At 37.0% G+C, this 14,738-nt stretch overlaps 1 protein-coding gene across 4 annotated transcripts in view; it reads right to left on the bottom strand.

Annotated features, from left to right (window-relative positions):
• Positions 1–14,738, bottom strand: part of LOC125233857 (furin-like protease 2) — a 432,277-nt gene that overhangs the window by 157,308 nt on the left and 260,231 nt on the right. Inside the window, exon 1 of one of the 4 annotated variants that reach the window (XM_048139995.1) lies at positions 2,594–2,634. The exons of the other annotated variants lie outside the window; for them this stretch is intronic. The gene's annotated coding sequence lies outside the window, so the exon portion shown is untranslated. Of the gene's footprint in view, positions 1–2,593; positions 2,635–14,738 lie in introns of those variants that run through there. 4 annotated transcript variants of the gene reach the window in all.

The raw sequence follows: 14,738 nt of genomic DNA, 5'->3' as shown, positions 1-14,738 counted from the left end.
TTTCGGTGCCTATCTGTTCCGCCGCTCTACGCCCCAAATTTCGAATGACACCAATTTCATTATTTACCCGATTAATTAGCCTATGAGCAGCAATTCGAAGGATGAATTTGACGAGCTGATATTGGGCACAAACGTGCCATCATTACCCGACAGGGCTTATATCATACTAGTTTAGAGAGTATGGGTGAAATCGTTAGAACAACGGTGTCATTGTATTTGGTGACGATAGAGTGAAACTATCATAAGTTCCCGAAACATTTTAAATAGCTTTTTTTTTTCTTTTTACGAGTATTTTAAAATAATGAAATATAATTATTCATATCTCTCAAATGCGCCTTGTGGCAGTTGTGGCCTCTTCCGAAAATTAATTAACCTATTTTATATAGCTTCTCGTTTTCCTTATTGCCTCAATTAAATGAGAATTATTTAATTATACAATTATTTATCGTATCGTATAATGATAAGCGATCTCCACTGCCCATGGACACCTGAAACACCAGAAGGGTTGGAGGTGTGTTGCTGGCCTTTGATATGAGAGTAGGTGAGATTCATGTATAAAAATCTAGTTAGGGTAAATAATGTCAAACGTCAATGTGACACATCCTTGCTACCCATTAGAAGTCTGCCCTGGTCACTGAGAGCCTTTGAAACACAAGATAGCGTATAAGCGTAGTGATTTTCTAATGGACATTACTGATTGTCCGATATGATTCTGGCTATTTCGCCCTCTCCGAATATTCTTCGCATTTCACCCGTACGATACAAACGAATATATCCGATCTTCCTGAATTTATGTCAGTCTTTGTTAGCTGTATGAGGAAATAACATAATAGATGGTACTATTACGAGTGAGAGGTAACTAATTACATATAACAAAGAGACTGGTCAACTAGAAGCAAGAGGAAAAACCTGTTATTTGGGATTTTAGAGATCCGGTGTAGTATTCCACAAATATAAACTAATTCTAATAGCGGCCTCATATGCTTGAGGTTTACCACAAACACTAAACACATGTTAAGCACCACTGATCAACAAACACGGCGGACGTGCCAATTTGTCGAACACCGCTTTGTTTTTTTATTATAAAACAAACACGATCACTGACAAACACCAAACAGAAGACAAACACAGTATACCAACTTCGTGATTGTTGTTTATGTTCGCTGTTTGTTGTTTATGTTCGCCAAGCATATGGAGCCACAAAACGAGATATAATTACCAAATTACATAAAAAAATATTATTTAAAGGAACTCGTACCGCCATACTAAACAGAGCAGTCAAACACCTCTCCTCACTGTCATGTTTATGTTCGCCGTTTGGCGCAATCTACCAAGCGTGTGTATGTGCCATAAAATAAATAAATATTTCGGGACACCTTACACAGATCAACCTAGCCCCAAACTAAGCAAAGCTTTTACTATGTGTGCTAGGAGACGATAAACATACTTCATACTTGTATAGATAAATACATACTTATATACAATACATAGAAAACATCCATGACTCAGGAACAAATATCTGTGTTCATCATACAAATAAATGGCCTTAACGGGATTCGAACCCAGGACAACGGTGTAGCCGTAGCAGGCAGCGACTACGCCAGACCAGTCGTCAAAACGAGATATAACTACCTAATTAAAATTAAATCCTCCGGAAAAAATGGGGATGGAGCGATCGGGAGTGTTGCGAATGCGGATGCTCAAAGCAAACTGTTCGGCAATTTCAGCATATTGTCCTTGAGTGCCCACTGACAAAGTACCATGGCCCAGTGGAAGATTTCAAAAACGCAGCGAGCGCAGCCATTACCTACTTGGAGGAATGTAAATTTAGATTATGAACTAGTTACAGTGTATATACACTATACAGTGCATAAAAAATAAAAAAATAAAATAAATATTATAGGACATTCTTACACTGACAGATTGACTGAGGCCCACGGTAAGCTCAAGAAGGCTTGTGTTGTGGATACTCAGACAACGATATATATAATATATAAATACTTATATACATAGAAAACATCCATGACGCAGGAACAAATATCTGGGCTCATCACACAAATAAATGCCCTTACCGGGATTCGAACCCGGGACCGCGGCGTAGAAGGCAGGATCACTATCGACTGCGCCAGACCGGTCGTCACAGTGCATTGTAGTCTTAATTGCCATACTAAATAAATAAATTAATTAAAATTAAATTATGTACGGAACTCTTCTCCCGTTCCCACTCGCGTTTTCCCGGTCAGCACCAAGCTGGGACAGTGGGCGGCGCACGTCACAAAGAGGAAAGTATTTCTCATTTGTCGGCGGAAAAACAACCAGAATGCCGCACGTACCGCTCTCAATCTTCTTTAGCGGGACAAAGGAATATTATTTCAATTAAGATCCATGCTAAATTATACGAGTGTAGGTATACGAATTTTGGAATAAACGGTGAGTGGTGTTTTTATACGAATTTAATGACCTTTTTCCGAACAAAAAAGGTTCAAAACACGTTTTTTATTAAAGCTTAATAAAGACGTATCCTGCTTCGAGAAATATAAGGCTAATCTGGCTAAAACGGTACCGATACTAGACCTTCGTAAGTTCTACTTACTTTCATCAATATTGTAATTCACGTGACGTTGACTCAATTACCTGTAAACAAAAAATACAATTTTAAAATTGTTATACACCCAATTGTTATTGTGTTGTATTATGTTATGTGTTGTTGTGTTACCCGAACCCTCCTTAGAACTAATACACTCCTTTTTGCTGTACGTACATAACACAGCAAAGGGGAGTGTACAAGTTTCTAATGGGTTGGCAACGCGCATGTCTATATCCCTTGAGTTGCAGGCGTCCATAGGCTACGGTGACCGCTATCCACCAGGCGGACCGTATGCTTGTTTGCCACCGACGTAGTATAAAAAATCTTATATATCAATCAGGAATCATTTCAAATATGTAAATGGTTACTTGTATACAAACACTTTTGTAATGAACATCCAACGGAACAAATTACCATAATTATATGTAAAATGTTTTGGTATTCATATTTTACTCGCCAAATTTATTGTTTAGCGCAATTCTATTTGTTTAGTAAAATGCAAAAACAACAAATTCACTAATTAACACTTTCAAACACTCATTAACATTTTGTGTTAATTAGCACATGAACATTCAAGCATAGGAATTAGTCATTATTTTAAATAATTAAGAGATAATAAAATTAAAATTTTCTCACTTCGTTCGCTGGATTGCCCGTGTTTTTCACTATTACGGCTTAGCCACGACATTGGTCTAAGCGCGACAGCGGTGAGCGGCGGCCATACATTGGAGCGAGACACAGCGATGGGACTTTTCATTCGCACGTATGGCTGCCGCTCACCGCTGTCGCGCTTAGATCAATGTCGTGGTTGGGCCGTTAATAGCTAGAGTGCTTTAACTACGAATTGCAAAGTAGGTAGAAGTAGAAGGGGTAATTTATTTCGCTCTGCACAAAAGAAGGAGCGTACTTAAAAGGATCTCCTACCTGTTACCCCATCTAACCTCGACGTAACATTTGGCGAGTTACATGGTAACTTCTAAGCCTATATTTTGCAACTGCAAACTTCTAATAAGTATTGGATGATACATAAGAAATCAAAACAACATTTTGAAATAAAACAATTAGCTAAATATTTAACATTTAATCCATATTCAGACAAGTCCACTCACAATGCGCGCCGTGTTACGTGTGACTGCGCGAGAGCATTCCGCTCCGCTAACGCTACGCTATCAAAACGCCCTATGTGTGGCCGAACCTAAGGGCGAAGATGTAGCACAAAATGAACACTCGCATGGCTTTCAACTCTACAAATATGACAGCCTTTAGGTACAGATCGATTCAGAAGACCTGGCAATGAATGGAAAGATTGAGAGAATAAAACCGTCCGTGTGTTACATTATCCGAGAAACTTGTGGTTCTGACTGTACACCGATACAGGTGTCAATACATTGCAACTTTTCATCAGTACATTAGTGCCAACTTTTGTGAATCAAATTGTAATACGCACAATATAAACCTAACCACAATTAAAATTTTGAAAAAACCCCCGACTGCGACATAGTAGACCGATTTTCATGAAACATGCTAAGAACACTCCCGACTAACTCAGCTTTCAGACAAAAAAAACTAAATCTAAATCGGTTCATCCGTTCGGGAGCTACGTTGCCACAGACAGGCGCACACACACAGATAGACAGACAAACAGACAGACAAACAGACAGACAGACAGACACGTCAAACTTATAACACCCCGTCGTTTTTGCGTCGGGGGTTAAAAGAGCATTTCTTTTTTTTTTTTTGCCACTTTTATGAATGTGTGATATTTTTGAAAAAAAAAAATGCTATTTCTACTCAGAATAATCCTAGTAGTTAAAAAAATTGTCCCATAAGATTATTTCTTATTTTGTTACCATTTTCCGTACATTTTGTATGGGGTAACAAAAGAGGAAAGTAACAAAAATGTATGGAAATTCTGGGACACTTTTTGTCTCCCAGTGAGATTGAAAGTAGTCGTGATTCTGAGTACAATTGACCTATAATTCCCTAACACAATCAAAAAATTTTTATTGGCAAAAAAAAAAGAAATGCTCAAAAATGGATTATATCTCGTATAATTAATTTAAAATGAATACCGACAATTTGTACAATGGGGCCGGGGAATAGTTAGATTTTCCAGTAACAGTAAAATTATTAATTAATCATAATAATGTATCACCATACATTATTATGATTAATTAATAATAACTCCGCGTAGTTTCCGCGTACACAATACTAACCAAGCCTTTGCACCCAAAGGCTTGGTTAGTATTGTGTACGCGGAAACTACGCGGAGTTGGTAGCAGTCGCCGGCGTAGCTAACTTTTCCTTTTTCTAAAGCTTTGAGAAATATTTCTATTTCTGAGCAACTTATCCATATGTTTACTGTACATTCCGATTCTTGTTTTGTTTAGCTGCGAAACACACTGATCTAATTAATGATACTAAATAAATAAAAAGGCTAACTAGAAGTGTATTGTAGCTCTCCAATTCATGTTATGTCTCTAGTAAAGCGAAACCTTTTCCTTGAATTAGGATTCGGTAAATAAAAAGTAACATTTTGCAATGTTAATCAAATCAAATCGTTTATTTGCAATTTAAGCTTGTCCGGAAAAATATGACTAGGCGCCATGTAGCGAAATTTCAAAAGAACTATTTATTTCACTGTAAGTATACACTGTATTGAACTGTCACCACATTTGTACCTACACGAGATTAACATCGTTCTCTTGACAATCCTCATCCTTCCTACACATTTTTTTTATAAGTATCAGCACACATCATAGATAGAGATAGATAGAATACTCTTTATTGGCACACCTCAGCAAAAGATACAGTGGAGACAAAACAAATGATTATAAATAGAGGCAGACAACAGGCGGTCTTATAGCTAAAGAGCGATCTCTACCAGACAATCTTTCAGACATCATATGTTTGAATAAGACACTTGTTCCGACCATTTTGAGTGTCGTCCCGTTTACTTACATCAAATCTTACGGTTAGTTATAGGTACTACACAAGCATTGTCTCCATTATGTAAGTTGTCTACAGAGCTAATTAGAGCTCTGAGTATTTAATCAAGAAAAGTGGTACCCTTAACGTCTAATTACTTATTCAAAGCTAGATTCCCGGATAGGTGCCCACTATTGATGTGCCCATGAGCATGTCCTCGATTCTGAGAACTCCTTTACTAAGAAAGTTTTAGGTAGAATATTTTCAACTTTTTCGAGAACGTTCTCTCAACTTTTCTGTGATAAGCAAAAATAAGTGCACTTTTTTTAGAAATTGTGATATTTTCTTTCCTTTAGTTTCAAATAACATGTTTTCATCTGCTTCAAATAACATGTTTTGGGAAATTTGTGAAGTTTTACTACCGGTCTTTAATCAATTATTATATTTCTTTAATATATGCACGTAAATTACAAACTTTCTTTTACTAAGCGATTAAACAGTATTTATACTTATTGTAATCGTCGAGTTTGCGACAAAAAGGTTTTAGCTCCCAGAGAACGTTTCCGGAATTTCCGAGAATGTTTCAAATAGATTTCTCTGTTCTCGGGAAAATTTCGAAAACAGCACATCTCGTAGTGCCCACTTTATTGCTAGTTTAAAATGAGCGCACTTAATCCCTATTTACGGCATCATATTTGCATATGAGTTAAACGTATTAATTCTCTCTCCCGACGGAGTTTATTTGTGCTCGTCGGTGAAAGACTATCATATAACATTTCCCGCGAGTTACTACAGAAATTGTGGTACGAAATTCATTAAACTCTAACACAAATGTTGACTGTATAACTGGGACCGCAATTAAAAGTTTGCTTAGAGAATATACGCCAACATTTTGATTTAAAGTTAGGGGTTTCGCCGCCAGCCGTGCCAGTTTTTACGGGGACGCATCGTCGGTGCTTCGCTGGCTGCTGGTGGAACAGTGATGTCACAATACGCTAGTTTCCTATACTTAAAATAAAATATTTTATGCAGTGCACGAAATAAAGCACCACATAATTAGATGAAAAATATGGACAGTGGTTATGTTTCAACATAATTTCTATTTAATAAGTCAAAGAGAAAGATATAAAGTAAATGAATTCACCGTGACGTCACTCCTCAGTATTTCATAGTAATTCCATATTAGCAAATCGTTTTGACAGTTCTTAAAAAGAAGCTGATTTGAGTAGTAGGAAACTAGCCTATTGTGTACAGCTGGGCAAAAAAGAGATGAAATTAAAAAGCGGCAACAACGTGGTCCCGTCCCGTGTGTGTGTGTGTGTCTATCTGTGGCATCGTAGCTCCCGAACGGATAAACCGATTTAGATTTAGTTTTTTTTTTGTCTGAAAGCTGTATACATAGAAAACATCCATGACAGTAACAAATATCTGTGCTCATCACACAAATAAATGCCCTTACCGGGATTCGAACCCAGGACCGCAGCTTAGCAGGCAGGGTCCAACCGACGCCTACTGAGCCAGACCGGTCATCAATAATCATATTATTATTACATAGCGGCAGTTTAACAGTTCACGTTTACTTTGATATTAATACTTCAGCTTCAGTTTTCACATCATTAAATTTTCGTAGGAAATCAATACAATGTGATATATTATTTATCACTTATTATTTATCATTGATATTTCTATGAATTGATAATAATGAATACAATAATAATGGCCATGTATTTACAACACATCATTAACATAAAAAACAAATGAATTCTTGGAACGCGTAGTCTAATTATTATACATCCTTTATTCTGATGTCTGCAAATAACATGACATAATAATTATGATATTCACAGAATTACTAATTAATCAACGTATCAATCATCAATTAATCAAACATCAATTAATCCCATATATTTAAATAATAAATAAATGAATCCGTTTATTGCAGACAACATATGGTCCAATTAAAATAACAGTACACTTGAAATAAATAAATCACTATTTCACTAATCAATATTTGATCTGGCGTTGTTGTTTACTAGCTTGTGCCTGCGACTTCATCTGCGCCTAATAGTAATTTGGATAGCGCCAGACCAAAATTTCAAGGCAATAATAGTCCAATTCAAGCAAAATGCTACCATCAATTAATGGGCGCTACCTCAATTATTTCATTTTTGGAGTGGGAGTGAGATATTTTTTACACTTTTATGGGATAATTGTGCCGGCGATAACGGCGTTAAGAGCGATGTTTGTATACAAATACGACACCGCGGGACGTAAGCGCCATCTAAAATAAGGTACCTTTACCCAGATAACAATTTTCGAAACAAAAAATATTCTATGTTCTTTAAACTAATAAAGAATTAATAATAACCGAGATTTGGGCCAGGTAGGGAACAATTCGGGGGTAGTCGGTAGTCCTTGGCGGGATTATTTGTAATATGTATTATTTTTCTCAATATTTGTTATTATACTATTTATTTAAGTTTAGATACATTTAGGTTTACTTATTTAGTTTAATTTGTTAGTTTATTTTAAGATACCTAATAGAAATTGTATTTTTTCCAGTTAATAAAGTATTTTTTCATTTATTACTATGTTAAACATAAAAGTAATAATTGCACACATTGAAATGCTAAACTTATGACTATTTTTAGTAACTACACAATACAATGTTTTAAACTAAAACGATTTCTGAGTCTAATTTAAACAAGGTTTAGCGTCGTAGATAGAATTATAATTATTTTTTAATCTTACCTATGTTATTGATAAAATAATCTAGACCATACGTGTAAAAAAATATGGTGGACACCTATTCGCGATCGGGATCTCTCTTTGAATAAGGGAATACCTATAGATATCAGGAACATATTGATAATAAAAACTAAAAGCTCTATTTATCGGTCACTTAGCCTTTTTTGTGTCCCACAGCTGGGCAAAGGCCTCCCCTCGTTTTCTCCACTCGACCCTGAATCCTTTTACCAAGCACGAAAAAAAAATGTACTTATTAGCTTAAGTGAATTATTATTTTTTATTTTACAATTTTTTTTTCCATTGCTGTACTCGTTTTTTGTGTCATGGTAATAAACGTATTTTTATTTATTTATTTATTTTATTTACTCTTTATACGATTATCAGTTTTAAATAACGAGTACAGAGCTTGTATTCATAACAGGATTTTCTGTAGTAGGTAAATGAAAATGATTAACTGCTAAAAGAAAAGTTATGCAAGTTTCTAATTCAAATTGTAATAGGTAGGTACAATGAGCTGCAAAAGTGCATGGCGAATTTATCAATGAATTCATTCATAATTTCTCCATGCAATTTTGCAACTCACTGTATTACATGTGCGTATTGCAAGTAACTTTATCTTACCTTTCCTTTCTACCATAAAGAAATGGAAAAAGAAAGAAGGATCATTTATCAAGGACTTTGACAACGCGTATAAAATAATCTCCTGAATACCAGATTATATTTATTGTGAATTCGTGTAACCTGTCAATCGCCAATGGTGACACTTGAAATATTAAACGATCTGATGCCGTAACACGAACAATGCGGACTGTCCAATCAAATTTGATCCCTCTAGTGCTGTTGGGAACTCCCTTTCTGTACAAAGATTATATTGTGGGAGGAGGGGGTAAGTATCAAGTGAGAATGGCCGAGATGTTGAGAGCGATGCATTCGGCATCAATGGAGTCGCTGCACTGCAAAGGTCGGTGACATATGAGTATTGCAATTTCCGAATGCCGCGTCGTTTAAGTCGGAATAGAGCGAGAGTATTGGGGCTAGAATTCACGAAGCCTACTCACGGGACAAACATATTTCTTAGTATTTGTGTAACGATTGCTGGGGAATAATTAGGTACTTTAGTTTATTTCATACGAAAGCTTACAGCTATAGAATCTGTTCGGAAAGAGAAGAGTCGTGGAACGTATGGGACAGACTGTAATAACATAGAAGGTAATGGGTGAAATAAATGCAGCAATGGTCATTTGTCCCGTTATCTGGGTAAAGGGACCTTATTTTCGGTAGCGCTTACGTCCAGCGGCGTCTTATTTGAATACGAACATCGTTTATAACGCCTTAAGCGCCATCGACAATAAAGTCCCTTTACCCAGATAACGTTCCATTTATTTACATCTAAGTTTAATGGTGGGAGTAAGAAGATACAACATAAGAGACCTAAGCAGCGCTCATAAATTGCATTTGGTTTTCATTACTTAATTTTCAGAGATTTATAGAATTTCATTTTCGTACCCCATATCATGATCACATATCTGAACATAGGATAATCAGAAGATTCAGAAGCGTGGTAAACTAGAGAAAAAGTTCATTATCGCATAGAAGCCACATATCCACATATTCTCGCGAATTTTGGGAATACTAAACATGCATAGCATCATAAGACTAGTCAGTTGTGAATCACGAACCGGCACGAGGGCAATGATTTACACACCATTTGCACATCCGACGCTTGCAACGAAAAACGACCGTTCAATTCAACTGAATAAGCCCATTAACGATACTGGCGCATTGAATTACGCTTGTTTATCAAGGGAAAACTTCATATTTTATCAAAGTACGACAACGACATGACTGATTGGATATTAAATGGAAAACATTACAACGAAATTGAGGACACGCGAATGGCTCTCGGTTTATTTTATTAAAAATTGATGATTGAGTCTTACAATACAGAATATAATTATAGGAAAGCCGGACTTTTCAATAATCTTATCTATTTATCATATTCTCGCGCAATTGATTATTCAATTAAAGATATAATTTATCGGCTGCTTTCCTGGTCGGGGTCGAAGAGATGTTTTTTGGTATCAAAGTCGGTTTGGTAAAAAACATGCGTTCAAAGCCAAAGCTGTGTCGGTCGCTAGGTTGGGACAGACGAAAGAAAATGACGCATTAAAAGCACAGGAATATATGTGTTATGTCTAACGAGTCTCTATTGGAGGAAAGTTTCGAATAATAGCAACACTAATAAAGAGAGCGATAAGAAAACTCCGAACAGAACTACGCACGGTTGTCGGACAACATTAATTACGGGCGTCGCACAAAGGACTGCATTCTCTATACATGAAGAGTGGAACTTTCAGGAAAACCAATAAAACAGACATTGAAATCTATATCTCTGGACGTCCTATAAAAAAATCCAGGTGTATTTCCAAAACAAAACGAACGCAAAATCGTACTTACTTTGAGCAGCCTATTACTCGTAGCGAGCGCAGAAGGGAATTGTTATTGGTCGTGATGGTAGAAAGCCACAGTATCATTGCTGCTGTTTTAAAAGAAATCCGAAGTGTGCATGATGTCTAAATTTATTTCACGTTAAAGAAGGACTTTACCAAGAGTGATACATAAGTCCTTACGCTAGATACTCTGAGCATTCGACTCTTTTAGACTCTAAGAATAACCGCCAATGGAACTCGGCTTGTCAAAGTACAACTTGTGCGGGTTCGAGCACCGCGGGGACGGACTTTACTTCCATTTCTTTGATACGTACACTGAAACCTGCGTCATAATTTCTTTTGCACAAAAAGCTAAAACATCTTTAGCGCAAGTTTATTTAGTAGCGAAATGTGAGCAGTTGCGCTACAGTGTTATAAACATCGCTGCGAGCATTCGCTTCAGACCAACTCAGCAGCGCTAGTATATTGTTAAATCCTAAGGCTTAGTGATAACAAAAGCTACGAAGCAAGGCAACATGATATGGTGCTATCCAGAACAGCACGGCAAGCATGGTCGCGCGATAAATGATAAAACATCAGGCCGTCACTCTTTGTAAGTGCGATAGGGACGACCAGATGTTTTATCATTTATCGCGCGACCATACTTGCCTGCCAAGTGTCACTATTACTTGGTTAGCTTAGACGTGAATTTGTTTGAAAAAATGTATGGGTTAACGTCATGGCGCTTTTCTAAACTCGCTGAATTAGAGAACTGTTCGGAAACCAAGAACCAAAGCATTCGACAAGGCCCGACGTAAAATAAAGTTGGATAACGAACCAAAGATTTTCATTATACAATTTTACCAGAAGTGTGTACTTTTCAAGCAGTTATAATTATAATAGAGGTAAATACCCTGCTCGTTTGTTCGATGCAAAAGTTCCTCGCAAAGTTAAGATTAAAACGAGACGAATTGTGCGAATATTAAAATTTCCGCAAAACAAAATGCAATTCGTAACGTAATTTCTTCTCACAAAGCAAATGCCGACAGCAGGGCTGGCTTTATACGTATTAGATTTAGCAAACTTTTCAGAATGGTTTAATTAGTAAGGCTTGTATTAAGCGAAAGGAAGGGCGCGATAGGATCTCTGTTGATCCAGTAACGTCAGAAATTCCCTCGGAGGTCTTATCTTGGCACAGAATAAAATCTACACAAGGAAGGGTAGCCAGTTTGTAAACACAAGAACGTCATACCGAGGCTTTTCGGTCTCTGCCATGCCATGTCAAATATAAACCCCTGGTAATACAAGTATACCGACCTGTTATTATTAACAAACCTGAACAATATAATGACACATTATGACTGTTTTTAATGAACGTACAATAAAGTTAAAAACGGATGTACTACGTATGATTTCTAATGCAAATAGTGTATAGTGGATGTTAATATTAGGTGCGGCCATATAAAAAAAAGGAAATACCTACATTGGAAGTACGTATATAAAATCTATTAGATAAGTCACGTATAACATTGATAATGTTAACATACCGACAAATTCCCCCATTAAAAAGGCATTCAAAACCCAATTGTATATTTAGTAATCAGCGTCCATTAATACAATTAACACCTCTTGTAGTCCGAAAGCCCGGGTCACGTAGTACGAGGGACGGGACGGGTATGGCCGATTACATTCGATCACGTGCCGAACTAAACTGTTTAGCGCTGATTCTTTCTCTCGATTCTTGTTGGGAATGCTTTGAACGTGATTTTTAACATTCGTGTTGGTGGGTTGCTGAGTTTATGCGTTTATTTGGCCGAAATAGAACTTTGGGATACGCTAAAATATTTAGAAGCAGTTAGGTATATAACAATATCAAAATCATGAGCGCTGCTTATATATATCCGATCCGTATCGTACACCTATCTAGGGCTAATATCGCTAAGGATAAGTTCGAATCGAGCTTAAGAGCGAGCTTATTAGTAGGTAACGGACTTATTAGTGTAATTTCTACCAATATAAGGTTAATTATTCCGATTGCATCAAATAAGTGACACCCAATTGTCCGATCTATGACCTCGAATAACAGAAACAGTTGAATATAAATAAAGCTAATCTCTTATTTATTGGACAAAAATAACACTAAATATTTTACAACCCATTATCCGCAACGCAGGCTTCGTCATGAGGTGAGGTATAAAGCTAATTCATTTATTAACTAGTTAGTTAGTTAGTTTTGTTGGGCATTTTCCGCAAGTCGACAACTATTGTGCCTATTTTGCGTGAATTTGACGAGGTAGCACTACTCTAGCCACCCCAGCTCCTCTACAAATCCTAGCAGTGTTTTCAGGTTGCTAAATACCTCTTTTAGTGTGTTCGGCGTACCTAGGTACTTGTTCCTATATACTTATTAACTAACCATATTAAAGATTTTTCTACTACTTTCACTAAAGCCATTATTATTTAAAAAGTAATATTATTAGTAACGTCAATTTCGATAAAAGGTTTTAGTGCCGACTGCACTTTTCTTTGCACATCGAGATTATTCTAGCGAGCCAAAACTCAATGAAAATGCACATTGACCTACGGAAAAAACCGAAAGCTAAAGAAAATATATCCGTAAGAAATTAGAGATTATCTTCACGATGTTTTCCTTCACCAAAAAGCAACTGCTAAATATCAAATAATATATCGTACATAAGTTCGGAAGAGAAGAGCCATTGGTATGAGCCAAAGTTTGAACCCGCGTTCTCCAAATTGAAAATCAAGTGAGAATATACCTCCACAATAAAAATCAATGGTGGTGTGGGGATTATAGACCAATATCTCTCGCGTGGAGAGGCCTACGCCGAACAGAACGTATTTCAGCTGAACTACATAATAGTTATTTGTTTTACAAGGGGGCAAAGTTGTTGTTTAACCGCACGTGCCAATATTGATACCCGAGCAAGCGAAAGATTCCAATATTGAACCGCGAGCGTAGCGGGTGGTTCAAAAAGTGGAATCTTGAGCGTTGCGAGGGTTTCAAGGCACGAAGGTTAAACAAACTTTGCCGCCGAGTGAAACACCAAATTTTTCACCACACCAACACGAACAAAATACTGATTATAAAATATCGAACTAAATGAAATCTTTCAATTAATTCAATATTTATGATTCAAAATCATCATTTATAGGTAAATTCTACCAGCCAGCTCAAGATGTCAAGTTAAAATTTGTATGAAATTACTTTGCACTCTTGTGAATAAAATGCAATTTTGCTATCTGTTTTCGAATAGCAAAGTAAGCCTTTATCAGTTGGTGTGGTGAAAAATTCTTATCTAAAGATACAATTCCTTGACCGTATTTTACAGAACGAACCACCATTATAAAAGCAAACTACGAGTAACTGTTCGAGCAAACAGAATATTTCCAGTAAAAATCGGACCAATTCACACTGCACTTTGACTTCGAGTAAGCCTCAAAGCCTTCCGACTCGGTGTCAGGATGGCGCAATATTGATTCAAATTGACTCTTTCGGTTGTCAATTTGTTTGGCCGACAACTGAACTTCATGCAGAGCTCACTTTAAACGGGTGCATTTTGTCGTCAAATGGCAAGATTATTCACGACATTCTTACGAGCGTCTATGTACCCAACACTACCAACTTACGGAGCGTCTATGTAACGAAATACCCACGGATTGCTTTTTTGAAAACAATCAGGCACTTGTTGAGAGTAGTCGCGGTAAGAACGACCATGCTCAAACAAACATTTTCAAACATAGCATATACAGACAAGGCAGCCGACGGGCCGTCGTAAGCCGCCCGCGGCGGGTCTGAGCAACCGAGGTTAAAACCCTTTGCGTGTCACTTGTGCTCGTCATCGTAACCTAATAGGAATGCACAATTGCCGATGTTGAGTTAGACGAGCGTCAGTCATGTCACAAACTGTTAAAACAATGTCGAATCGAGTCGCGGCCCAATTCCACAGATTTATGGTATGTTTGCGGTTCGGCTTAACGTATCGGTTTTTATTTCAATCCGGGATTCAACGTTCGATGCCAGTGTT

Source organism: Leguminivora glycinivorella, chromosome 15 (genome assembly GCF_023078275.1).
Source record: "Leguminivora glycinivorella isolate SPB_JAAS2020 chromosome 15, LegGlyc_1.1, whole genome shotgun sequence".
NCBI lineage: Eukaryota > Metazoa > Arthropoda > Insecta > Lepidoptera > Tortricidae > Leguminivora > Leguminivora glycinivorella.
Note: the sequence above shows the minus strand (reverse complement) of the source record. Positions and strands in the feature narration are given on the sequence as shown.